This window comes from Dermacentor andersoni, chromosome 1, assembly GCF_023375885.2.
Source record: "Dermacentor andersoni chromosome 1, qqDerAnde1_hic_scaffold, whole genome shotgun sequence".
Classification (NCBI taxonomy): Eukaryota; Metazoa; Arthropoda; class Arachnida; order Ixodida; family Ixodidae; genus Dermacentor; species Dermacentor andersoni.
Window position 1 is genome coordinate 405,697,485 of NC_092814.1, and position 26,915 is coordinate 405,724,399.

Genomic DNA, 26,915 nt, shown 5'->3' on the forward strand with positions numbered 1-26,915 from the left:
GATTCCCGAAAACCAGCTGCCAGCTGAGATCACTATATTGGCTACGCCCCCCGGAGTGGTACGCAACCACGCAGCAATCTCCACCAGGGGCTGCTTCTTAAATACTGGAGTGCCGATGAGCGGTACTTCATTTGGCAGGGGCAGCAGCAAAGCGACGTAACCGTTTAAACGTTTTTCTCGATGGTGTGCAGGAAACGCTCTTGGATTACACTGCCGGATGAACGTGTCGTCCCTATCACAGATTCCCAAAGACCAGATGCCAGCTGAGATCAGCAAATCACCCTTCCCCCTCCTGGGAGTAATACGCAGACACGCAGCGACTTCCACCAGGGAATACTGCTTTAATACTGGCCTGCCGATCAGCGGGGCTTTCCTTGGCAGTGGCAGCAGTAAAGCGACATAACTGTCAAAAAGTTCTTTTTGGCGATGTGCAGCAATCGCTCTTGGATTACGCTGCCGGATGGAACGTGTCGTCCCTATGACAGATTCCCAAAGACCGGATGCCAGCAGAGATCAGCATATCGTGCACGCCCCCCGGAGTCATACCCATCCACACAGCGGCTTCCAGCAGGGCTACTGTTTGAATACTGGACTGCCGATCAGCGGGACTTTGCTAAGCAGCGGCAGCAGCAAAGCGACGGAACCATCTACAAGTTGTTCTCGATGGTATGCAGGAAAGGCTCTTTGATTACGCTGCCGGAAGGAATGGGTCGTCGATATCACAGATTCCCAAAGACTGGTTGCCAGCTGACATCAGCAAATCGGGCACGACCCCCCCCCCCCCCCCGAGTGATACGTAGCCACGCAACGACTTCCACCAGCGACTGCTGCTTGAATACTGGTGTGCGATGTCGTGCCTGGCGAAGGATGAATCCCAACATAAAATCGTAACGACTCTTTATTCTACTAACGATGGGAGCGGACGGGCATACCTGCGCTACGTTGGTCTCAGTAGCAGAAGGTAGAAAGCGGTTCTTCTCAGCCAGGCAGCCAGTTTTTATAGCCACCTTCGGTGACGCATACCTGGGGTTACGCGGCGGTGGCCCTATGCGTTATCGGCCACGCACTCCGGCTTGCAGCTGTGTTATGCTGGGCCGGATATTAAGAAGACGGAGGGTGCGTAGAAATATGCGCGGCGTGTGTGGTCACATCACCCCCCTGCGGAGTGGAGAGCCGTCAGGCCTTGTAAAAGTCTTGGTAGCATACCCGACGCCCACTGCGTGTAGTGGCAGGAGCAGGCTGCCTTGCCGGCGACGTCCGCAGGTGCACTGGTATTTCCTGGTTCGGCCAAATCGGTGTAGGCCGGCTTCAGTCGGTCGATAGAGACGTGAACGGCGTTCCCGTTAATGCGCTGGGTGAAGGTTTTGTCGTCGCGATGGAGAACTAGGTAGGGTCCGCTGTAAGGTGGCTGTAGAGGCCGGCGGACGGTGTCGTCGCGGAGGAAAGTTTGAGAGCACGTTGCCAGATCCTTGAAGACGAAGGCGGCGGTCTTACAGTGGTGAGCTGCAGGTGACGTGCGGAGGGCAGCGATGGTGCATCGGAGCCGGGCTATGAAATCGGTGGGATCTGACGTCGCGGTGGTGGATGGCGGTGCAGCAAGAAATTCGCCTAGGAGTCGGAGGGGTTCCCCATATACGAGCTCTGCTGGTGTAGCCTGAATGTCGGGCTTGAAGGTGGCGCGAAGACCTAGGGTGACGGCTGGGACGGCTTCAGGCCATGTTGAGTCCGGGTGTCATATGATGGCTGCTTTGAACTGTCGGTGGAAACACTCGATCATCCCGTTGGCGCATGGGTGGTAGCTGGTGGTCCGGGAGCATTCGAGCCCGATGGTCAGCCCGAGCAGCCGGAAACGGTGCGATTCGAACTGTCGTCCTTGGTCGGTGGTGACGCGGCGAGGGGGCCCGAAGCGGGCAAGCCAGCCTGCAAAGAAGGCCGAGGAGACGTCTTCCGCAGATTCCCTCGAAGGGCCATGCCTCAGGCCATCGAGTGTACCGATCGATGGCGGTGAGGCAGTAGCGATAGCGTCCAGGTGGAGCCAAGGGTCCTATGATATCAAGGTGGACGTGTGGAAACCGACCTGAGGTCTGGGGAAATGCGCCGAGTGGTGAAGTGACATGCCTGGTGACTTTAGCGCGCTGGCATTGAATGCAGGAGCGCGCCCAGGTGCGGCAATCCCGCTTCATTCAGGGCCAGACATAGCGGTCGGCCACGAGGCGTGTAGAGGCGAGTATGCCGGCATGGCTGAGATTGTGAGCTGGTTGAAGAGGCCACGGCGATGGGAAAGGGGCACCTAAGGCCTGCTTCGTGCTGTCGATATGTCGCAGTAGATAGTCGTTGTCGATTAAGGTATGGAGACTTGCTGCAGCCGTAGTGAGGACCCGCCCTTAAGAAGCTCCTGCAGTTCGGCGTCTGTGCTCTGAGCCTCGGCGAGGGCATCAGCTGTTATCTGCAAAGGGCTAATAGCTGCCACACGTGAAAGCGTGTCGGCGACCACGTTGTCCTTCCCGCTGACATGTTGGATGTCGGTGGTAAACTGGGCGATGAACGAGAGCTGGTTCTGCTGGACCGGCGGGAGTTTGTCGCTGCGTTGAGAGAAGGCGTAGGTGAGAGGTTTATGGTCGGTGTAGATAGTGCAGTGCTGTGCTTCGAGAATGTGGCGAAAGTACTGAACTGCTTCGTGTATTGCCAGAAGTTCTCTATAGTAACCTGGCGAACTCGACGGGGCGGAGGCCGTGGTTTCGTCGGTGGGAGTGGCCGCAGAAGGGTTCGTTCTGCGAGCTGAGAGTTTCTTGGAGAAGAACGCCAAGGGATGCCAGGTGTTGTCTACGCGCTGCATAAGGGCGGCGCCTGCGGCGATGCTAGAGGCATCCCAAGGGAGCGTCTGCAACAGGATGGGAGAGAAGTGTGGCGGTGCAGAGAGCAGCTTTGCATTTTTCGAAAAGTTCCGTTAAAGCCGGTGTGCCCGTGACGGGTTGGTTTCTTAGTAGACCAGCCAAGGCATCATGGAGGGGAGGCTGGTAGTCGGCTGCGTATGGCAAGAAACGCGTGTAAAAGTTCAGCATGCCGAGGAAACGGTGAAGGTCTTTAGCGGTGGTTGGTTGAGTGTAATTTTACATGTCTGAGATGCGTTTAGGTAAGGGTCGAGTTCCCTCTGATGAGACTTCATGGCCGAAGAATTTGACGACTGAAGCGCCGAGCATGCTCTTTGGGACATTGACGAGTTGGCCATGGTCATCGAGGCGTTGGAAAAGCAGACGAAGGTGCCTGTGGTGTTCGTCGGTGTTGCGGGAAAAGACCAATGTGGCTTCAAGATAGACGAAGCAGAAGTCGAGGCCTCGGATGACTTCGTCGATGGAGCGTTAAAATGTTTGTCCAGCGTTCCACAGGCCAAAGCTCATGAAGGGAAACTCTAACAAGCCGAAATGAGTAATAATTGCAGCTTTCGGGACGTCGTACGGATTGACGGGTATCTACATGTAGGCATTGACCAAGTCTTGTACGGAAAAAACGTGGCAGCCGAAAATTCAATGCGCGAAGTCCGGTAAGTGGTGAACAGGGTACCTGTCCGGAATTGTGCGGGCATTGAGGGCACGGTAGTCCTCACAGGGCCACCAGCCTTCGGTCTTTTTAGGGACGAGGTGAAGGGGCGAGGCCCATGGGCCGTCGGAGGGGGGGGCGTTTCCCTCCCGGAACATGGCTTAGAACTCTGCTTTGGCTATGCGCATGCGGTCCGGGGCAAGGCAACGGGCGCTACAGAAAAGCGGAAGGCCTGGGGCGGTCCGAATGTTGTGCAAGGTAGTGTGCTGCACGTCACGTGGCAACCCACTGGGGAGCGTCAAACCGGGAAATTTGGCAAGGATGGCGTGGTACGGTGAATTATATTCGACACTGAGCACTTTGATGCTTGACTGGTGGGTAGATGTTCGCTGTCCTGGCGCAGAATGTCCCGTTGTCGCGTCGATGAGACGGTCGTGGTAGTAGTCCGGAAGGAGGTTGTAGTGCGCCAAGAAGTCTTAGCCGATGATTGGCTCTGTGACGTCGGCGATGACAAAATTCCAATGAAGTTCACGGCGTAGGTTTTTAAGCTGGACGTGCAGGCGGAGCGAGCGATAAGTTTTGATAGTGGACCGGTTTGCCGCGCTGAGCTCGAAAGGCGGAGAAGGACGGGCACCTTGAAGGTGGGCTGTGGGTAGCAGCAAATGACGGAACCGCTGTCGACAAGGAACCGCTGCTTTGTAATTTGGTCGGTGACAAAGATGCGGTGGCCTCCAGGTTGGCAGCTCGAAGCCGTGGCTACGAGCGTCCGTTGGCGTTTCCCAGATTACTAGCGGTGTAGGGTGGTCGACATTTCCGTGCTCTCTCCCTGAAGCGTCGATGGTAGTAGCACCGGGCGTCGTCAACCCCCGCAGGAGCGTCTGCGCAAGCAGGCGTTTGGTGCGTTGCGACACCACGTACCCGAGCACACGAGGCTTGGTCCCTCCCGCGTGTAGCCGTGCGCGGCTTAGCCGTGTCTGGGGAAACGGGGATCCTGGGGGTTGAGCTGATGCTGGGTGTTTGGAGATTTAAGGCCCCCCGGCGGAGGCAACACACCCCTTTGGCCTCTGCTTCACATAGACGGCACCCCCGGACTGACCCGCCCGGGTGAAATCGGTAGTTGTCTTTTCCTGTCTCTCTCTCCCTCCAGCCTTCGTCTTTCTTTGACTTTTCACCTTTCCTGTCCTCTCTTAGCTTCCGTTTATTTCCAATTTTTCCAGGCAGCAAGCGTTAACCTTGTGTGAATAGCCAACCTAGGTTATTTCATATTCGGTTATAGTAATTACGTACAGCTGGCGTTTGCAGGACTTGTTTTTACAGTTCCTGTAGCGTCCCCTCGTAGGGCTCCACAGTGGGTGGCTGGCGTTATTTCCGAAAACTACACATTCCTCTATGGATAACTCCTTCCCTCAACTGCCTGATCGCCCTCAGAAAAGAGGGCGCACCGATGAAGTTTTCCAGTTTTTTGGCCGACAAAAAGAATCCTTCCCGCGCTTCCATGTGATTCATTCTGCAAAACCAGATAAACCAATAAGAACAATCTCACCCTTCCTTGTTTCCAAGTCATTGACTGAAGTCTTTGGTCTTGGTTATAAGGCGTCGATGATGGCAAGCGGTGATCTCCTCTTGGAGCTCCGCGATCAAAAACATTATGAAAAATTGTCGAAACTAGTGCCGTTTGGGGAAACCCAGATAATTATAACCCCGCACCGCACGATGAACACCACCCGTGGTGTTGTCTCTGACGATGACTTGATGGAGCTCACTGAGGCTGAGCTCTTGGAGGGCTTCAGTGACCAGAATGTTATCAATGTTAAACGAATTAAGATGAGGCAAGATGGAAAAGAGATCAAGAAGAAACACCTGATACTCACCTTCGGCTCAAGTGGCCTTCCCGAGTCCATCGAGGCAGGTTATATCAAACTTCGTGTTCGGCCATACGTTCCCAATCCTCTCAGATGCTTTAAGTGCCAACATTTCGGCCACAGTTCACAGAACTGGTGAGGCCGGCTGACTTGTGCCAAGTGCAGTGACAACGAACATTCCTCTGAAACGTGCCACAACACTCCACATTGTTTTAATTGTGATGGCTAGCATGCCGCATACTCGCGGTCGTGCCCGTCTGGGAAAAGAGAAAAGGAAATCGTAACAGTTAAAGTAAAGGAAAACATAAGTTTCAAGGAGGCACGCAGGCGGGTATCCTACCTGCCAAAGAAAACCTTTGCCGATGTGGCGCGTCAGGGGGCAGCGTCACAACGGCCTCCGGCGCCTGTCCGACTCACAAGCAGTAAGTCGGCAGTTACGCCATCTGTCCCCGCGGCGGTTGCAGCTAGCGCTGCTCCGTCAACCGAGGAGAAGGGACCATCGACCCCGAAGGTGGGCGCAGCCGAGGCTGCCTCCCAGATCCATTCCAGTGCTGGCAACGGCCGGTGCAGCCAAATCCCCCAGGGAGCCCCATTGACCTCCGGGCTGGTGGGCGCAGGGGTCTTGCCCTCCAAGACGGGACCTTCTCTGGCAACTTCTCGCTCACAAGAGCGCGTGTCCGGCGCCTCACAAGAGGCAATGGACACTACACGTATCCCCACGGCGCGCCAAGCGCCTAAGGAGTGGCGAGGCCCCCTCGAAGCTCCAGAAAGGGCAAAACCCCCATTACAGGGCCTCGAAAAAGCTCAGGAATCTAATCTCTGAAACCTATAATTAACACTTCTGTTTCTGTACACACAGCACCTATTGACTTCTAATATGGATACACAAATAATTCAATAGAACGTCAGAGGTCTTCTTAGAAAGCTTGATGATGTGCAGGATCTCATCCAAAAACACAATCCAAAACTGCTGTGTTTGCAAAAAACACACTTTAAATCCGAACACACAAACTTTCGCCGACAGTATATAACTTTTCGCAAAGATCGCGATGATGCTGTCGCATCATCGGGTGGTGTCGCCATTGCTATCCATAAGAGCATTGCGTGTCAACATTTACAGCTACAAACGCCTCTCGAAGCAGTGGCGGTTCGAGCTGTTCTCCTAAACAAACTCATCACCATTATCTCTCTTTACATACCCGCCCACCCCATTACAAATTAACGAAACATGAATTCCAATCCCTTATAGACCAATTGCAAGAACCTTATGTTGTTCCTGGTGAATTCAATGCGCACAGCTCTCTTTGGGGCGACTCTCGTATAGGTGCGCGAGGTCGTCTTGTTGAACAGCTCCTTTGTTCTTCTATTGCGTGTCTTCTGAATAAGAAGAAACCCACATATTACTGTCTTGCAAACAATACCTTTTCTTCAATTGATCTGAGCATAGTTTCCCCGTCCATACACCCCGAACTCGAATGGGAAGTTACGAACAATCCTTACGGAAGCTACCACTTCCCCATACTATTAGGAACACCTAAATAAAACGAATATCCACCACCACAGATGGAAGATTGACACAGCAGACTGGGAGAAATTCCGAAAGTTAACAAGTATATCATAGGATGACATGTCCTCGTTAGAAATTGATGCTGCTGTGCAGTATTTTACAGCCGTCATAATAGATGCCGTATCTAAATGCATACGTGAAGTAAGTGGCTCGGCATACAAACGGCATGTCCCGCGGTGGAACGATGAATGCAGAATCGCATGTAGGAATCAGAACAAAGCGTGGGGGTTGCTACGCGCTTGAGGCCAAAGAGAGATGAGGCCTTGAGAGATGAGGCCAAAGCCTGGAACAGGGTTAATAGGATTAGAGGGCAGCAAACATATTCCCTCCCTCTAGTAAATACACAGGGCGATACACTGCAAGATCAGGCAGACTCACTTGGGGAGCACTTTGAGAGTGTATCAAGTTCAAACCATTATTCGCAATCCTTCCTGAAATATAAACAAATCGAAGAATGCAAGCCATTCATCAGAAAATGTCGACAGAATGAACCGTACAACTGTCCTTTTAGTGTTGCCGACTTGAGAGCTGCCTTTAGCGCATGCAAGAGCTCTGCACCGGGATCTGATAGAATTATGTATGAAATGCTCAAAAACTTACACAATGGCACGCAAGTTACACTACTCACACTTTTCAACACCATCTGAGATGTAGGGTACCTTCCAACCGCATGGAAGGAAGCCATTGTGGTCCCTGTTTTGAAACAAGGCAAAGACCCTTCCTCAGTGGAAAGCTACCGCCCGATAGCACTCCCAAGTTGCATTTATAAGGTATTTGAAAAAATGATAAATCGGCGACTCATTCATTTCCTTGAACAGAGCAAAATGCTTGATCCTTATCAGTGCGGCTTCCGAGAAGGGCGCTCCACAACTGACCATATTGTACGTGTAGAAGCCAATATCCGGGACGAATTTGTACACAAACAGTTTTTGTCATCCACATTCCTCGATATGGAGAATGCGTATGATACAACGTGGCGTTACGGAATCTTAAGAGACTTTTCAGAAATGGGCATCCATGGGAATATGCTAAACCTAATAGAAAGCTATCTGTCCAATCGTACCTTGCGGGTAAAAGTCGGCAATGTACTTTCACGTCCTTTTACGCAAGAAACGTAAAACTGCCGGAAGGAACGTGCCGTCCCTGTCACTGATTCCCAAAGTACCTATGCCGCTGAGATCAGCATATCGGCCACGTCCCACGAGCGATACGCAGCCACGCGGCGACTTCCACCAGGGACTATGGCTTAATTATTGGACTACCGATCAGCGGGACTTCACTAGGCAGCGGCAGCAGCAAAGCGACATTACCGCCTTAAAGTTGTTCTCGACTGCGTGCAGGAATCGCTGTTGAAATACACTGCAGGAAGGAACGTGTCGTCCCTATCACAGATTCTAATGGACCGGACGCCAGCAAAGATCAGCAAATCGGCTTCCCCCCCTCCCTCCCTGGAGCGATACGCAGCCACGCGGCGACTTCCACCAGGAACTACTGTTTAAATGTGTGTGCCCGAAACGCTCTTGGATCATACTGCCGGAAGGAACGTGTCGTCCCTATCACAGATTCTCAAAGACTTGATGCCAGCTGAGATCAACATATCGTCAACGCCCGCCGGAGTCATACTCAGCCAAGCAGCGGCTTCCACCAGGGCCTATTGCCTAAATACTGGACTGCCGATCGGCGGGACTTCCCTTGGCAGCGGCAGCAGCAATGCGACGTAACCGTCTGCAAGCTGTTCTCGACGGTGTGCAGGAAACGCTCTCGGATTAAACTGACGGAAGGAATGTGTCGCCCCTATCACAGATACCCAAAAACCGGCTGCCAGCTGAGATCAGTATATTGGATACGCCCCCCGGAGTGGTACGCAACCACGCTGCGATTTCCACCAGAGACTGCTTCTTAAATACTGTAGTGCCGATGAGCGGTACTTCATTTGGCAGGGGCACCAGCAAAGCGATGTAACCTGTAAAAGTTGTTTTCGACGGTCTGCAGGAATCGCTCCTGGATTACACTGCCGGAGGGAATGTATCGTCTGTATCACAGATTCCCAAAAACCTGCTGCCAGCTGCGATCAGTATATCGGCAGCCCCCCCCCCCCGGAGTGATACGCAGCCGATAGCAAACTGTCGTAACCATCTAAAAGTTGTTCTCCACGGTGTGCAGGAATCGCTGTTCAAACACACTGCAGGAAGGAACTTGTCGTCCCTATCACAGATTCTAAAAGACCGGCTGCCAGCAAAGATCAGCAAATCGGCTTCCCCCCCTCCATGGAGTGATACGCAGCCACGCTGCGACTTCCACCAGGAACTACTGTTTAAATACTGGCCAGCCGATCAGCGGGACTTCACATGTGTGATGACCCCCTTATGGGGGCAAAGTTTCGTGTGCTCAATGGTTCGCTTGGTTCTCTTAGGCGGAGCCTCCGAGAACCCAATTGAGGACAAAGCCGTTGGTTTGAACACACACACAAAGACTTTTATACAAACTAAAAAAGGCTTAAGATAAATAGAAGAAAATAGAAAACATGCCTAAAATAAACACTCAACAAGACATTGCGGCAAGGAACACACATAGGGCTTGCATGAGGTTAACGAGTGCACGAGTCCGGGCTTGCCACGAGGGCGGGGACGCGTCACAGTCTCGACGCGGCGACGCGGCGACAAGCTGGCGAAAGGAGTGGCGTCGGTCTCACAATAGGTCGCGGTGTAAGCTGACCGACCGTGCGACCGCAGAAGCTCACCGGCCTTGAGGAGCTGACGGCACACTCGGGTAGACGGGCGACGCACAGGAACAGGCTGGCAGAAGGCCCAGGTCGGGTGAAGTCCTGGTGGGCCGGGTCCGGAACCCGACGGCCCGTCTTCAACGCCCGCTCCGGTGGTTGACCTCCTCCTGCCGTCGCTTCCTGGGACTCTCCTGGCGTCTCCCCGGCGTCTCCCTGCGTGTCCTCTTGCGTGTCCCCCTCGTTCTGCCGGCGCACCACGCTTTTTCTTTTGGTCTGGCCGATCTGGCATTTTCGGATTGGCTGCCCGACGCTCCGTGGTCTTTCTTGATTGGCGAGGCTTTTCTTCTTTTAGTTGTCTTTCATGCGCGGCGCGTTCACGTGCCGGGCGCTCTTCGGCGTCGTCGTTTTCCTCCTTCCGGCTCGGCGCGCGTGCACTCAGCGTCGTCTGCTCCTGACCGTTCCGATCGCCGCACCATGTCGCGCACCACACATCACAACATGGCAGCGGCAGCAGTAAGGCGACGTAACCTTCAAAAAGTTATTCTCACCGGTGTGCCGGAAACGCTCTTGGCTGATACTGCCGGAAGGAACGTGTCGTCCCTTTTACAGATTCCCAAATACATGATGCCAGCTGAGATCAGGAAATTGCCCTCCCTATCCCCGGAGTGATACGCAGCGACGAAGCGACTTCGACGAGGGAATACTGCTTAAATACTGGACTGCCGATCAGCGGGACTTCCCTTGGCAGCGGCAGCAGTAAAGTGATGTAACTGTCAAAAGTTGCTCTCGACGGTGTGCAGCAATCACTCTAGGATTACGCTGCCGGAAGGAACGTGTCGTCCTTATCACAGATTCCCAAAGACCGGATGGCAGCAGAGATCAGCATATCGTCAACGCCCACCGGAGTCATACCCAGCCACGCAGCGGCTTCCACCAGGGCCTACTGCTTGAATACTGGACTGCCGATCAGCGGGATTTCGCTAAGCAGCTGCCGCTGCAAAGCGAAGTAACCGTCTACAAGTTGTTCTCGACGGTGTGCAGGAAACGCTCTTGGATTACACAACCGGAAGGAACGTGTCATTATCATAGATTCCCAATGACCGGCTGGCAACAGAGATAACTATATCGACTACGCCCCCCGGAGTGATACGCCGCCGAGCATCGACTTCCACCAGGGACTACTGCTTAAATACTGGACTGCCGATCAGCGGGACATCACTAAGCAGCGACAGCAGCAAAACGATGTAACCGTCTAAAAGTTGTTCTCGACGGTGTGCAGGAATCGCTGTTGAAATACTCTGCAGGAAGGAACGTGTCGTCCCTATCACAGATTCTAAAAGACCGGCTGCTAGCAAAGTTCAGCAAATCGGCTTCCCTCCCCCTCCCTGGAGTGATACGCAGCCACGCCGCGACTTCCACGAGGGACTATTGTTTAAATACTGGCCAGCCGATCGGCAGCGGTAGCGGTAAAGCGACATAACCTTCAAAAAGTTGTTCTCGGAGGTGTACAGGAAACGCTCTGGGATTGTACTGCTGGAAGGAAGGTGTCGTCGCCATCACTGATTCCCAAAAACCGGCTGCCAGCTGAGATCAGCATATCGGCCACTTCCCCTCCCCCCCCCCCCCCCCCCAGTGATACGCAGCCACGCAGCGATTTCCACCAGGGACTACTGCATACTGGAGTGCCGATAAGCGGGATTTCAGTTGGCAGCGGCAGCAGCAAAGCGACGTAACCGTCTAAAAGTTATTCGCAATTGTGTGCAGGAATCGCTCTGGGATTTCATTGCCGTATGGAACGTAAGACCGGATGCCAGCTGAGATCAGCATATTGGCCACGCCGCCGGCGTGATAGGTGCAGCAATCGGTGTGCAGCAATCGCTCTTGTATTACACTGCCGGAAGGAACGTGTCGTCCCTACAACAGGTTCTCAAAGACTGGTCGCCAGCTAAGATCATCATATCGGCAACGCCCCCCCCCCGCCCCCCACCCCGAGCGATTCGCAGCCACGCGGCGACTTCGAACAGGGCCTATTCCTATATTAATGGGCTGCCGATCAGCGGTACTTTACTTGGCAGGGGCAGCAGCAAAGCGATGTAACCGTTTAAAAGTTGTTCTGGATGGTGCGCAGGAATCTCTCTTTGTTTATACTGCCGGAAGGAACGTGTCGTCCCTTTCACAGATTCCGAAATACGCAGACGCGTAGCGAAATCCCCCAGGGACTGCTGCTTAAATACTGGATGCCGATCAGCGTTACTTCACTTTGCAGTGGGAGCCGTAAAGCGACGTTACCCTCAAAAAGTTGGTTTCGACGGTGTGCAGCAATGAAGCAAGGAAGGTATCGTCCCTATCACAGATTCAGAAATACCGGCTGCCAGCAGAGATCAGCCTAACGGCTACGCCGTCCGGAGTTAAGCGCATCCGCGGAGCGATTTCCACCAGGTAATAGTGCTTAAATACTGGACTGCCGATCAGTGGGACTTCACTAAGCAGTGGCAGGAGCAAACCGACGTAGCCGTCTACAAGTTGTTCTCGACAGTGTGCAGGAAACGCTCTTGGATTACACTGCCGGAAGGAATGTTTCGTCCCTATGACAGATTCCCAAAGACCGGTTGCCAGCAGAGATCAGCATATCGTCAACGCCCCCCGGAGTCATACCCAGCCACGCAGCGGCTTCCACCAGGGACTACTGCTTAAATACTGGACTGCTGATCAGCGGGACTTCGCTAATCAGCGGCAGGAGCAAAGCGACGTAACCATCTACAAGTTGTTCTCGACAGTGTGCAGGAAACGCTCTTGGATTACACTGCCGGAGTGAACGTGTCGTCCCTATTACAGATTCCGAAAGACCGGTTGCTGCTGAGATCAGCATATCGGCCACGCCCCCCCCCCCCCCCCCGAGTGATACGCAGCCACGCAGTTACTTCCACCAGGGACTATTGCCTAATTACTGGACTGCCGATCAGTGGTACTTCACTTGGCAGGGGCAGCAGCATTCGCGACGTAACCGTTTAAAAGTTGTTCTGGACGGAGAGCAGGAATCTCGCTTGGTTACACTGCCGGAAAGAACATGTCGTCCCTATCACAGATTCCGAAATAGCGGCTGCCAGCTGAGATCACCATATCGTCCACGCTCCCCGGAGCGATACGCATCGGCGCAGCGATTTCCACCAGGGAATACTGCTTAAATACTGGGTGCCGATAAGAGGTACTTCACTTTGCAGTGGCAGCAGTAAAGCGACGTAACCGTAAGAAAGTTGGTCTCGATGGGGTGGAGCAATCGCTCTTGGATTACGCTGCCGGAAGGAACGTGTCGTCCCTATCATTGATTTCCAAAGTCCAGTTGCCGCTGGCAATCAGCATATTGGCCACGCCCCCCTCCCCCCCCCCTTGTGATACGCCTCCGCGCAGCGATTTCCACCAGGGAATACTGCTTAAATACTGGACTGCCGATCAGTGGCACTTCACTAAGCAGCGACAGCAGCAAAGCGACGTAACCGTCTACAAGTTCTTCTCGACGGTGAACAGGAAACGCTCTTGGATTACTCGGCCGGAAAGAACGTGTCGTCCCTATCACTGATTCCCAAAGAGCGGCTGCCAGCTGACATTAGCATTTCGGTCACGCCCCCCGGAGGGATACGCAGCCACGCAGCGACTTCCACCAGGGACTGCTGCTTAAGTACTGGACTGCCGATCAGCGGGACTTTACTTGGCAGGGGCAGCAGCAAAGCGACGTAAAAGTTTAAAAGTTGTTCTGGACGGTGTGCAGGAATCTCCCTTGGATTACACTGCCGGAAGGAACGTGTCGTCCATATCATAGATTCCGAAATATCGGCTGCCATCTGAGATCACCATATCGTCCACGCTCCCCGGAGCGATACGCAGCCGCGCAGCGAAATCCCCCAGGGACTGCTGCTTAAATACTGGATGCCGATCAGCGTTATTTCAATTCGCAGTGGCAGCAGTAGAGCGACGTAACCGTCAAAAAGTTGGTCTCGGCGGTGTGCAGCAGTCGCTCTCGGACTACACTGGCGGAAGGAACGTGTGGTCCCTATCACAGATTCCCAAAGACCGGTTGCCAGCTGCGATCAGCAAATCGGCCTCCCCCGCTCCCCTGAGTGATGCGCAGCCACGCAGCGACTTCCACCAGGGACTATTGATGAATTACTGGACTCCCGATCAGCGGCACTTCACTTGGCAGTGGCAGCAGCAATGCGACCGATCAGTGGCTTCCTGCACACCGTCAAGAGAACTTTTGAACGGTTACGTTCAAAAGTTGTTCTCGACGGTGTGCAGGAATCGCTCTTGGATTACACTTTCGGGAGGAACGTGTCGTCCCTAACACAGTTTACCAAATGCCGGCTGCCATCTGAGATGCGCATATCTGCCATGACCCCGGAGTGATACGCAGCCGCACAGCGACATCCACCTGGGACTACTTACTGCTTAAATACTGGACTGCCGATCAGCGGTACTTCACTTGGCAGGTGCAGCACTAAAGCGACGTAACCGTCTAAAAGTTGTTCTCGACAGTGTGTAGTAATCGCTCTTGAATGACACTGCCTGAAGGAACGTGTCATCCCTGTCACAGATCGTCGAAATTTCCGGCGAAGACGACGACGTCATCCAAGTAAACAAGACAGGTCTGCCGCTTCAGTCCTGCTAAAACCATGTCCATCACGCGCTGGAACGTTGCAGGCGCCGAGAACAGTTCAAATGACATAACCTTGAACTCATAGAGGCCCTCTGGCGTGATCAAGGCGGTCTTTTCGCGATCCCTTTCGTCGACTTCTATTTGCCAGTAGCCAGACTTGAGGTCCATCGATGAGAAGTATTCAGCATTGCAGAGCCGATCCAATGCGTCGTCTATCTGTGGGAGGGGGTATACGTCTTTCTTCGGTGATTTTTTTCAGTCGACGATAATCGACGCAGAAACGTAGGGTTCCGTCCTTTTTCTTCAATAAAATAACTGGAGACGCCCACGGGCTTTTCGACGGCTGGATGATGTCGTCGCGCAGCATTCGCGTTCGCGTTCTCACGTGGAAACTCGGTAAGGGCTCTGGCGGAGTGGTCGAGCGCGCTCTTCGGTTATTATGCCATGCTTTGTGACTGGTGTTTGTCGAATCCTCGATGACGTCGAAAAGCAGCCTTTGTATCGTCGAAGTAGACTTCTGAGCTGTTGCTGCTTAATCACGGGGAGACTTCGATTTATGTCGAAGTCTGGCTGGGGAACTACGGTCGTCGGGGTAGATGCGCAGAATCAGAGAGGACAAATGCATCGCTAGTTTCCTGAATTTCCTCGATGTATGCGATCGTCGTGCCCTTGTTGATGTGCTTGAACTCCTGGCTGAAGTTTGTCAGCAACACTTTCGTGTTTCCTCCGTGCAGTCTAGCGATCCCTCTTGCGACGCAAATTTCGCGGTCGAGCAGTAGACGTTGGTCGCCTTCGATGACGCCTTCTACGTCAGCGGGTGTTTCGGTGCCGACCGAAATAACAATGCTGGAGCGAGGTGGGATGCTCACTTGATCTTCGAGCAAACTCAAGGCGTGGTGACTACGAGGGCTCTCCGGTGGTATCGCTTCATCTCCCGACAGCGTTATTGACTTCGACTTCAGGTCGATGATTGCGCCGTGTTGGTTCAGGAAGTCCATGCCGAGAATGACGCCTCGTGAACACTGTTGCAGGATAACGAAAGTGGCAGGGTAAGTCCGGTCATGAATGTTAATTCTTGCCGTGCAGATTCCCCTCGACGTGATGAGGTGTCCTCCAGCGGTCCGAATCAACGGGCCTTCCCATGCCGTCTTAACTTTCTTTAATTGGGCTGCAATGGGTCCACTCATGACGGAGTAATCGGCTCCGGTGTCTACTAAGGCGGTGACTGCGCGGTCGTCGAGAAGCATGTCGAGGTCGGTTGTTCTTTGTCTTGCGTTACAGTTAGGCTTTGGCGTCGGATCACGGCTGCGTCGCGTACGTGGCGTCACCAGGATGTCTTTCGTCAGCGTGTTCTTTCCTGCCAGACTTCGTCGGGACGGCGGTGTGTCGTCGTTGTTACGTCGTCGAGATAGCCTTTTCGGCGTCTTCGTCGGTGGTGGAGGATGTTCGTCAGTTCGACGAACAGCAACCGCACCTCCATCGGTTGCTGCTTTTAGTTTTCCGGGTATCTGCTGACGGACCGGCCCCGGGCTGGGCCAGTGTATGGTCGGCGCTGCGGCGACAGGTAGCGGCCTGGTGACGGCGGTCGCCGAGGGCTCCACTGAGTAGCGGCGAGGTAGTCGGCGATGTCACGAGGGCGTTCACCTTCCCTCGGGCTCTGTGCGTTGACGGCGAAGCCTCGCAACCCAGGCCGCGGTATGGGCATTGGCGGTACACATGGCCGGCTTCGCCGCAGTGGTAGCAGAGCGGGCGGTGGTCGGGGGCGCGCCAAATGTCTGTCTTGCTCGCGTAGGTGCGCTGGGCGACAGGTGGTCATGCTGGCGGCGGCGGACGACGGAATTGCGGCGTTACAGGGCCCTGGCGCGGTCTCGGAGGGTGACCTTGACGGCATGCGACGACGGCGTAAGTCATCGCTTATGGCTGGTGCTGCGGTAATTGTGGTTGCACCTCGCGAACTCCAAGCGATCGGTGCACCTCTTCTTTCACGATGTCGGCGATCGAGGCCACTTGAGGCTGCGACGATGGCAAAACCTTGCGCAGTTCTTCGCGCACAGTGGCGCTGATGGTCTCGCACAGATCGTCCGTGGCCAGTGATTGAATTCCGGCGTAGCTTGTTGGCTTAGTGCGTCGGTCGAATTGCCGGGTCCGCAATCCCAGTGTCTTCTCGATGCTCGTCGCCTCCCGAAGAAACTCGTCGACGGTCTTCGGTGGGCTTCTTACCATTCCGGCGAAAAGTTCCTCCTTTACACCACGCATCAGTAGGCGGACTTTCCTGTCCTCGGACATTTCTGGGTCGGCGTGGCGGAACAGACGCTTCATTTCCTCAGTGAAGATTCCGATCGTCTCATTCGGGAGCTGCGCTCTGGTCTCCAGTAGAGCTTGGACTCGCTCTTTTCGCACGACGCTTGTAAATGTTTGCTGGAAGCCGCTTCGGAAGAGGTCCCACGTCGTCAAGGTGGCTTCTCAATTCTCGAACCACGTCCTGGCGGCATCCTGCAATGCGAAATAGACATGTCATAGCTTGTCGCCGCTTTGCCAGATGTTAAACGTAGCGACCCTCTCATACGTTTCCAGCCAGCTTTCCGGGTCCTCAAATGTGGAACTGCGGAACGTCGGTGGTTCCCTGGGCTGCTGAAGCACGATGGGGGACGCTGAGGCTGCCATTGGGTTTGCCTTGGTGACAATCTTCTTGGTCTTCTCCGGTAGAAGTCCGTGCTCCGGGGGCAGCTGTTGAAGACGGCGGCTTGCTCGATGGTCCGGGACTACGTTGGTGTTCTCTTTGCGGTCCTTGCTTGGATCACGGCTTGTCGGGGGCGTCTGATACATGAAAAAAAGCGCCTCCACCAGATGTCACGTGGTGGGGACGTTGAAGAACAGAGTTTCAATACTGTGAAGGACAAAACTAACTTTTATTGGGCAAACCTGTGTCCACAAAAACAGGCTACACTTATCGCACAACGATAGCGGCGAACATGGTCGGCGATCGTCGAAAATGTGATCAGCCGGTGCAGCGCGTCGGCTTTTATACAGTAGTCATCGAATGTTCCAGACTACTCGTTGGGACCCACGTGCCTTCTACAAAGTTCTACACCATTCGCGTCACGCGATGAAATGAGATAACACAAGGTTCGGCAACAACAGACAGCGGATAGAAGCATCGATAACATTCCAGAAACTTCGGATACAGGCAGGCGCGTGCCGCGCTGTGCGATAAGATTTGTTAGGCGGCGAAACCTGGTCGCCCAATACATATAGGTACACCTGTCAATATATTATGACGCTGTAGTTATTTCATTAATTCGAACGAAGGTTTTACAGCAGGAAAAAGGTTGCTATTCCAGGTAAACTTGTGTTTTTCTCACAATTTATATAACCAAACTGTGGATGTGTGACATTCGTAACATATGAATGAATTTTAATTCATCCTTTAGTCATGCTTCAAAAAGAGACTAGAAATTGCATGCGGCACCTCTCCAATCAGCAGATCGTACATATACAGTCAAAAGTGGTACTTTCCTGCAGTGCCGCACTCTATATAACCTTTCGGTTCAGCAGCATTCGAACTATTGACTGTGTTTTCAGAAGGAGAAGTGTACTTGACACAGTATATGCATGTGTGAATTTGGTTTTCTTTGTATGTGTTGGTTCACTGACACAAACAGTGCAAAAATCAGTTGTACCATGTGGCTGACGACGACTTCTGCTGCTGGGAATGCTGCACTTCATCTTTTATAGTACTGCATGGCATCTCAAGCAAAGCTAGCACATAATATTATCAAGAAATCTAACCGCTGTTATAGCTGTTTTCCTCAAAGAAAGCTTGTCCTTTATAGGCTGTGTTATTCTGAGCTCTCCACTGATGTTTCAGTAGTATCATCCCTTAGTGAGAGAGATTGGAGGAAATAATTCATGTTAGTGTTTAAATGGCGTCCTTAGTATGTGCATTTGTTCCAACAAACTTGTCTAGATTTCTTTTTTCTGCAGTGTACAGCATATGAAAGCGTCAGCAACTGCTGAGTTGCTAACCTGCATATGCATTTATCACTATGCAGGTGGCATTCAGCTGTACCACTGCAGTGCTGCGGAAGTTGCCAGCACCAGCGGCGTTGCAACAGCTGTTTCACAGCATGTCGGTATGGGCTAATTTACAATTAAGTTAGGATGGGCTAGTATTATGGACCACTGCTACTCTGTATTGTGACAGATCCACATGATAAGCGATGTAGTCGGTACAGCTAAAACCTTTCAATGTTTTACTATGGTACATGAAAGGCTCTCCGGCAGTAAAACACGTTGTGGGGCTAGTTGGTGCATAGCTTTCAATAGATTAAGCGCCAAAAATGACGGCACACAAGAAGAAATACAGACAGGACAAGGCGCTACTTGCAACTGTTTATTGAAATGACAGGTGGCTGATTATATAGCCATGAGGAGAGGGGAACGGAAAAGGAGGGACACTAAATATGTGAATGCGCACGTGCGAGAACACTCAAGATAAAGGGAATCACGCTTAATCTAAATCTAAAACTTATCTAAAAACACACTTTCATTCTAGTATATATTCAAAGACGGGGTACTGATACAGTTGTCCCCTCTTTTCTTAATCTCGTTGGCCTCCAACAATTCCCGCGCAACAGAATCTTTACTTTTATACATGATTGCCGTATCATGAAGCCTCGCTTCACATACCCGTTCATCCTCATTTCCGCAGGCCTTGCAATGAAGCGGCAAGTTTGAACCATATCCATTTTTCAATGATAGCTTATGCTCCCGCAGGCGTTCATTAATACATCGCCCAGTTTGGCCGATATACTCTTTTCCACACTTCAGTGGTATGTGGTATACTACCCCTTCTTCACACTTAACAAAGGGGTTCGTATGTTTAATAGAACACCCTACTTTTTTAGAGTCATCCGGACCAATCAGGCGGCACAAAGTAGCAAGTTTTCGCGGCGCGGAAAAAACCACAGGAATTTTGTATTTCACGGCGACGTGTTTCAGATTATGCGCCACTTTATGAGAATATGGTGTCACCACCGCTTTACCTTTCTTTTCGACTGTTTGACCTTCTTCACTTCTTTTTCTTTCTTTTTTGAGTTTTTTCAATAACGCCTCTGAAACTGCGCCTAAAGCCAAGCAAGGAAAGCCAGCCTTCCTCAACTTCAAGATCTCGTCGTCAAAGCTTGCTTGTGCCTTATGACAGCATAATTTTTTCAGTGCGGATTCTAGGCACATAGTGGCAATTGCTCGTTTAACAGTCTTGGAGTGTGTAGACTCATACGGCAACACCTCTTTGCGGGCACGGCGTCGGTACATCCAGCAGGAGCCTTCGTCAGTAAGGGTTATGCAAGATCTAAAAACTGCAAGCTGTTATCCTTGGCTAGTTCGAAAGTAAAATCTAAGCCTTTTCCTTGGTGTTTAAAATCAGTGAAATGCCCTGCACAGTATGCGAGTAAGTCAAGGGAGATCGTTCCGTCAGTAAAATTAAAAAATCGTCAACATACCTAAATACCTTGAGCACATTGCCTCCTTCAAACACCTTCGATAGCGCTCTGTCGATACCCGCAAGGAAAATGTTGCAAAGTACGGGAGCCACGCCCGAGCCAATACAAATTCCTTTCCTTTGCACATAAAAGTGGCCTTGAAAACACACAGCTGTTGAGCACAAATAAAACTCCAAGAGTGCCATGAAGTTTTCCACGGAAATTCGTGCTGTATTCTGAAAGGATACCTGCCCGTTCATCTCAATGCAGCTCAGGACGGCAGCTAACAATTCTTTTTGCGGAATAGAATAAAAAAGGTCAACAACATCTATTTAGAACAAGCATCCTATCGACTGGGACTCACGTAAAAAGGCTATGACGTCAAAACTATTCCTTACCATGAATGGGTCATCTATAACCAACGTGTTAAGCTGCTTTAGAAGGTAGCGGCTAACGTTGTTTTGCCAGGAAGCTCTTTCACTTACATTACATCTGAACGGTATATCAGCTTTGTGCGTTTTTGCAGTAAAGAATACATTTAAACAGCTTTTCCTACATTTGTGGATGCTGCTAGCCAGCTTCTGTAGTCCAAGGTCTTCACATAAACACACATAAACACACACATAAACACACATAAACACACATAAACACACACTTAACACACTTTGTTAAGTGTGAAGAAGGGGTAGTATACCACATACCACTGAAGTGTGGAAAAGAGTATATCGGCCAAACTGGGCGATGTATTAATGAACGCCTGCGGGAGCATAAGCTATCATTGAAAAATGGATATGGTTCAAACTTGCCGCTTCATTGCAAGGCCTGCGGAAATGAGGATGAACGGGTATGTGAAGCGAGGCTTCATGATACGACAATCATGTATAAAAGTAAAGATTCTGTTGCGCGGGAATTGTTGGAGGCCAACGAGATTAAGAAAAGAGGGGACAACTGTATCAGTACCCCGTCTTTGAATATATACTCGAATGAAAGTGTGTTTTTAGATAAGCTTTAGATTTAGATTAAGCGTGACTCCCTTTATCTTCAGTGTTCTCGCGCGTGCGCATTCACATATTTAGTGTCCCTCCTTTTCCGTTCCCCTCTCGTCATGGCTATATATTCAGCCACCTGTCATTTCAATAAACAGTTGCAAGTAGCGCCTTGTCCTGTCTGTATTTCTTCTTGTGTGCCGTCATTTTTGGCGCTTAATCTAATGGAAGGCTCTCCTTTTCGTCACTGGAACAGGGGAGAAGAGCATGCAGGCACTCCTGAATGTACATATATTGCAACACATGGGACACACAGAGACACTTTAGTGAAAATGCCTGCAGAGTCGGTTTGGCTCCCTCCACGCAGGGAGGACAAGCTTTTACCGTGACGCGGCCACTACGCCAGTCTCGTGCGTTGTGCTCCTCGAGGTCTTGGTTCCTCGCTACATCCGCGAGTCCGAGAGGGCCGCCGCCCCCTTCCTGGGGGTGCTGCCCCCCTTCCCCTCGGTTTTGCGCGGTCGCTGCCTCTCTAGAGCTGCCGAGACCTGCTGTACGGCCTTGAGGTGTGTCTCTTGGTCATAGCTCCTCGTTGCAGCCTCGAGCTGCGGCGGGATTGTCGTCTTCTCGCTAGCTTCTCGCGGATTTATGCTACAGTCCCCAAGGATGTGAGCCGCGGTGGCTCTCTCCTTCGCGCACAGTCTACACACGTCACTCGCGTACACGCTCGGGCACACGTGCTTAGCTAGCACCAGGGTGAGCAGGGACCCCGTCTGTAACTGTCTGTATAACCCTGCCTCCTTCCAGGTAAGCCCCGGGTGAGGTGGCGGCATAGTTTGTCTGTTCAGTCTGTACCACTTCGCTATTTCGTTGGAGGTGGTCATCTTGTCCTTGGCACTGCACCGCGACCAACACTCCGAGTCGGCCGTGCTTCCAGCTGCGCGGTTGTTAGTCCTCGCGCGGCCGAGTTGGTCGTCTCATTGTGGTTCACGTTCCCGCGTTCCGACACGTCACTGCCCATGTGGGCCGGAAACCACTTGATCATCACATCACTTTTGGTCCGATGTCTTCGGCCTTGCGTAGTATGCGCGCGGCCTCACTACATACCCTACCCTTGGCGTAGTTCTTCACTGCCGTTCTAGAGTCACACACCACTGTAGTGCATCCGGGGTCGGAGATGGCCAAGGCGATGGCCACCTCCTCCGCCTGGTGCGCCTCTCGAGTCCGGACGCTCGCCGCGGTCTTCGTTGCACCCGTTGATGCCTCGACTGCCACCACCGCGTATGCGTCGCTGCTCCCTCGATACTCCGCCACGTCCACGTAGAGGGCGGCTTCTTCTCTGGCGGGGAGGTACACGAGAGCCCTGGCCCTCGCCAACCTCCGCTCCTTGTTGGGCTCGGGGTTCACGTTCCTTGGGATCGGGCAGACCCTGAGCTTTCTGTTGATGCTATCTGGTATAGGTACATCTTCCTGCTGCTTGCCTTCCCTCGGCTCGCGGCCAAGGTCCCGCAGTATCTGTCTTCCCGTTCTCGTTTCAGAGAGACGCTCGAGTTGCGCCGTTCTCTGTGCTTCGGCTTTTTCGTCTAGCCTGTTGTGGACTCCCAGCGCCATGAATTTTTCGGTGTTCGTGCTCCCGAGGAGACCAAGTGCCGCCTTATACGCCTTGCGTATCATCATCAGCAGCAGCAGCCTGGTTATGCCCACTGTAGCGCCAAGGCCTCTCCCATACTTCTCCAACTACCCCGGTCATGTACTAATTGTGGCCATGTTGTCCCTGCAAACTTCTTAGTCTCATCCGCCCACCTAACTTTCTGCCGCCCTCTTCTACGCTTTCCTTCCCTTGGAATCCATTCCGTAACTCTTAATGACCATCGGTTATCTTCCCTCCTCATTACTGGTCCTTCCCATGCCCATTTCTTTTTCTTGATTTCCACTAAGATATCACTAACTCGCGTTTGTTCCCTCACCCAATCTGCTCTTTTCTTATCCCTTAACGTTACGCCTATCATTCTTCTTTCCATAGCTCGTTGCGTCGTGCTCAATTTAAGTAGAACCCTTTTCGTAAGCATCCAGATTTCTGCCCCGTACGTAGTTCATTGTATGTTCGTTGTATGTTCGTTGTCATCTGCTGAACTGTTTGCGTGAGCGCAGTGAGGCGTTCGTTGGTTACCTTGCTGGTCGCCTCAAGACGGTCGAGTCTGTCGTCCTGTTTTTCGATTCTCTCCATTATGTTTCGTTCCTTGGCGCCCTCTATGGCTCTCCTCTTTGGAGCCGGTCCCGCCTATTTCGTGGCGCTCGGGTGCACTTCGGCCTCTGGTTCGTCCTCGGTTATCTCTTCTTGTTTCCTCTGTTGTGCGGGCTTCGGTAGCAGCTGCTGCTGTTGCTGCAACGCAATTAATGTCGTTAGCTTCTCGTTGATTTCCTTGATGTTTGCGTCCTGTTCGGCGATTCTCCGCTTTAGCATCTCGTTCTCATCTCTCAGGGCTTTTACCACCCCGTTCTCCTCTTGGATCTTCTTCGCGGCGTTTTGCGCTGGTGGTTGCCTCTTCTCTGCCATGTTTGCCTTGACTGCGTCGGCCCAGGCGACTCTCTCCCTCGACTGCGACGGTCTGTGGCGGCTGGCGCTCCTGCCTTCCTTTCTGTTGTCCCTCTTGCAGCTGCTGTCGCGCTGCCTCGATTCCCCGCGGGGTCTCTTGGCAGACGGAAACATTTCCGGATCCGGTTGTTGCTGCATGGCTTCCATCTTGCGTTCCCATTGCCGTTTTTTGACCACGTACGGCATCTTGTACTTGTTTTTTCATTCCCTCTCGCCCATTTGATGCTGTCCCCCGCAGAGCTTGCACTTGGGCTTGCATTCGCGTTTGTGATCCTCGCTGGGGTTCACGATTCTGCAGCCGAAGCACACTCTGGTGTTGGGATTCGGGCATACGTCTCTTCTATGGCCGACCTTGCCGCATTGCCTGCACACGTCACCCGCCGTGGTTGCTTAGTGGCTATGGTGTTGGGCTGCTAAGCACGAGGTCGCGGGATCGAATCCCGGCCGCGGCGGCCGCATTTCGATGGGGGTGAAATGCGAAAACACCCGTGTACTTATATTTAGGTGCACGTTAAAGAACACCACCCCACTACGGCGTGCCTCATAATCAGAAAGTGGCTTTGGCACGAAAAACCCCATAATTTAATTTTTTGCCTCTACACGACAATGTGCTTGCGGTAACCCCCGCACCTGACTAATATCGAGCTATACTTGACGTAGTTCGGTACTTTCTGTCCTGCGAAGAGTGTTATCACCGTGGTTGTATTACCGATTCTGTGCGCCTCCACCGCTAGGGGGTTGCATGGGTTCACGATGTTTTCGGCTACCTCCTCCGGGGTGTCCTCTACGGCTATGCCTCGGATGACTCCCTTGACCGTACCGTCTGGCGCCCTTCGGTAGGCGCTGACTTTGTATGTCCTGCCTCCTATGTTAAGGGCTTTGAACTTAGAGTATAGCGTGACACGCCTCTCATCCGGGGTGCTGACCACGATGATGTTTTGCTGTGCGTTCGTGCAGATGGTGTCTGCTTTGGCTTCTTCGTTCGTTACTCGAGCCACCGTCATGACGGCCGACATAATTATTGAACCGTCAGTTCTCACTACGTTGAGACCTCCACGTGGTCTCATGACTATCTTGATGTCTTCTTTCGGCATGTCTATCGGCATCCTCGCCGCTTTCGTTACCGAGGCTGCAACTCTCTCAGCAAAGCTGGCGCTAGTCTTGGGTCTAGACTGGCGAGTAATGGCGGCGGACTCGCCGTTTTCCTTGCCAACCATGATCTGGTTGATACGCTTGCCGGAGGCCGACCAGCCTTCGGCTTCTTGCGGTGCACTCTTAAAAAAAAGGTAGTCGCAAGCGACTCTTTTCGGGGTGTATCTTCTCGTCGCACATATGATGACCTTTTGGGTGGTAACACGTACTTTCTTGGAAACACAGTGCGGGCGACTCCCTCACAGTACCGGTGACTCTCTCCCGCAAGACCTACTGAGGTGTATGTATTACTCCCAAAGCAGGAGTTGATGCGAGTACCTCAGTGGTCCATGCAAGTACCCCTTGGTAGTCAGCGGTACCCCTTTGGAATGGCAACAATGACCCTTCCTAGGGTAGTCATCTGAAGGCTCACAATGGTGGTGTACATGACTACCATGGCAAGAGTTGGTGAAACTACCTTTTGGGTGGTAACACGTACTCTCTTGGAAATACAGTGTGGGCGACTCCCTCAGCACCGGTGACTCTCTCCCGCAAGACCTACTGAGGTGTAGGTATTACTCCCAAAGCAGGAGTTGATGTGACTACCTCAGTGGTCCATGCGAGTACTCCTTGGTAGTCAGCGGTACCCCTTTGGAATGACAACAATGACCCTTCCAAGGGTAGTCATCTGAAGATTGACAATGGTGGTGTACATGACTACCATGGCAAGAGTTAGTGAAACTACCTCCTGGTATTTAACCGAACCCTTTGCAGCAACTGCTGTGACCTCTGCCTGGGTAGTCAATAGACTGTCTCTACACTAAGATGGAATCTCACAACATAATAGATTTTAGTCTGCATGTGCAACAAATGCCTAGATATTCTAAAGCTTTTAGCCACCATTATATGTTATGATAAACTGTAATACTATAAACAACTAAAAAAAACACTGAGCACATAGCACTACAGTGAGTGAAACGCCAAGAGCAAAAATTTCACTACCATAACTGTGTTAACCTCTAACGCATCAATGCACTATACCTGGCAAAAACAGAGGACAGCAGTCTGATTTGCTCAACTGGAATCAATGGCCAACCTTAAGAAACACTATGCTTCAGTTTAAAAGGCACACTGAACAGCTGCAAGATGTCCAAGGTTATCAGGTATAGTAGCATTTCAGGCATTTGAGCAAGAATTTAATTCTTTGCCATGAGAAAGGGCCCATTTATTTCAATATGCCATGGAGACATATGTGGACCGAAGAATTAAATTTCAATATTGATTTTGAATGACCAATTTACAATCACACCAAATCAAAGCACTCGTACAGCATCGATGCCAACGGAAGAAATATGCCTAAAGACCAGATAAATGCAAAGCACGGCATGGAAAATAGTGCCAGTTTAATATATCTGTGCTGCCTGCATAGTAGGTACATCCCATAATGTTTCAAAAGTGCAATTTGTTGGCCATCCTTTCATCCAAATTGTCAAAATAGACTGTTGTCTCACTTCCTAAATGTTTCCGTTTGCACTGCCACCATGTTTGCATCAAATTCTGTCTGCTCCGGTAAACAACTGAAAGAACAACACAACTGTTAAAAACTTGTAAAAAATTTATTCAATAAAAGATATGCACACATCACAGTAACCTTCAGCAAGAGCACATATAGTGATCACAAGGAGCACTTAATTCTTGTAAGCAGAGCACCCAGTTTAGAGGAGAACAGGAAGAGCCTGAGAATAGCTATACTACATCCGTTAATGTTCTCGTGGAATGAACCACAAATGGCCTTGCCACCATGGTATATCGCAAGTCCACACATGTCAAAATACCTAAATTTTCTTTCTGTAAACCTTCATCATCATCATCAGCAGCAGCAGCAGCAGCAGCAGCAGCAGCCTGGTTACGGCCACTGCAGGGCAAAGGCCTCTCCCATACTTCTCCAACTACCCGGTCATGTGCTCATTGTGGCCATGGTGTCCCTGCAAACTTCTTAATCACATCCTCCCACCTAACTTTCTGCCACCGCCTGCTACGCTCCCCTTCCCTTGGAATCCAGTCCGTAACCCTTAATGACCATCGGTTATCTTGCCTCCTCAATACATGTCCTGCCCATGCGCGTTTCTTTTTCTTGACTTCAACTAAGATGTCATTAACTCGCGTTTGTTCCCTCACCCAATCTGCTCTTTTCTTATTCCTTAACGTTACACCCATTATTCTTCTTTCCATAGCTTGTTGCGTCGTCCTCAATTTAAGTAGAACCCTTTTCGTAAGCCTCCAGGTTCCTGCCCCGTACGCGAGTACTTGTAAGACACAGGTGTTATACACTTTTCTCTTGAGGGAAAATGGCAGCCTGCTGTTCATGATCTGAGAATGCCTG

General features: G+C 51.8%; 1 pseudogene; it reads right to left on the reverse strand.

Moving 5' to 3' along the window:
* Positions 1-2,341: 2,341 nt before the first annotated feature.
* On the reverse strand, positions 2,342-24,989 carry LOC126518671 (uncharacterized; annotated as a pseudogene).
* Positions 24,990-26,915: the final 1,926 nt, after the last annotated feature.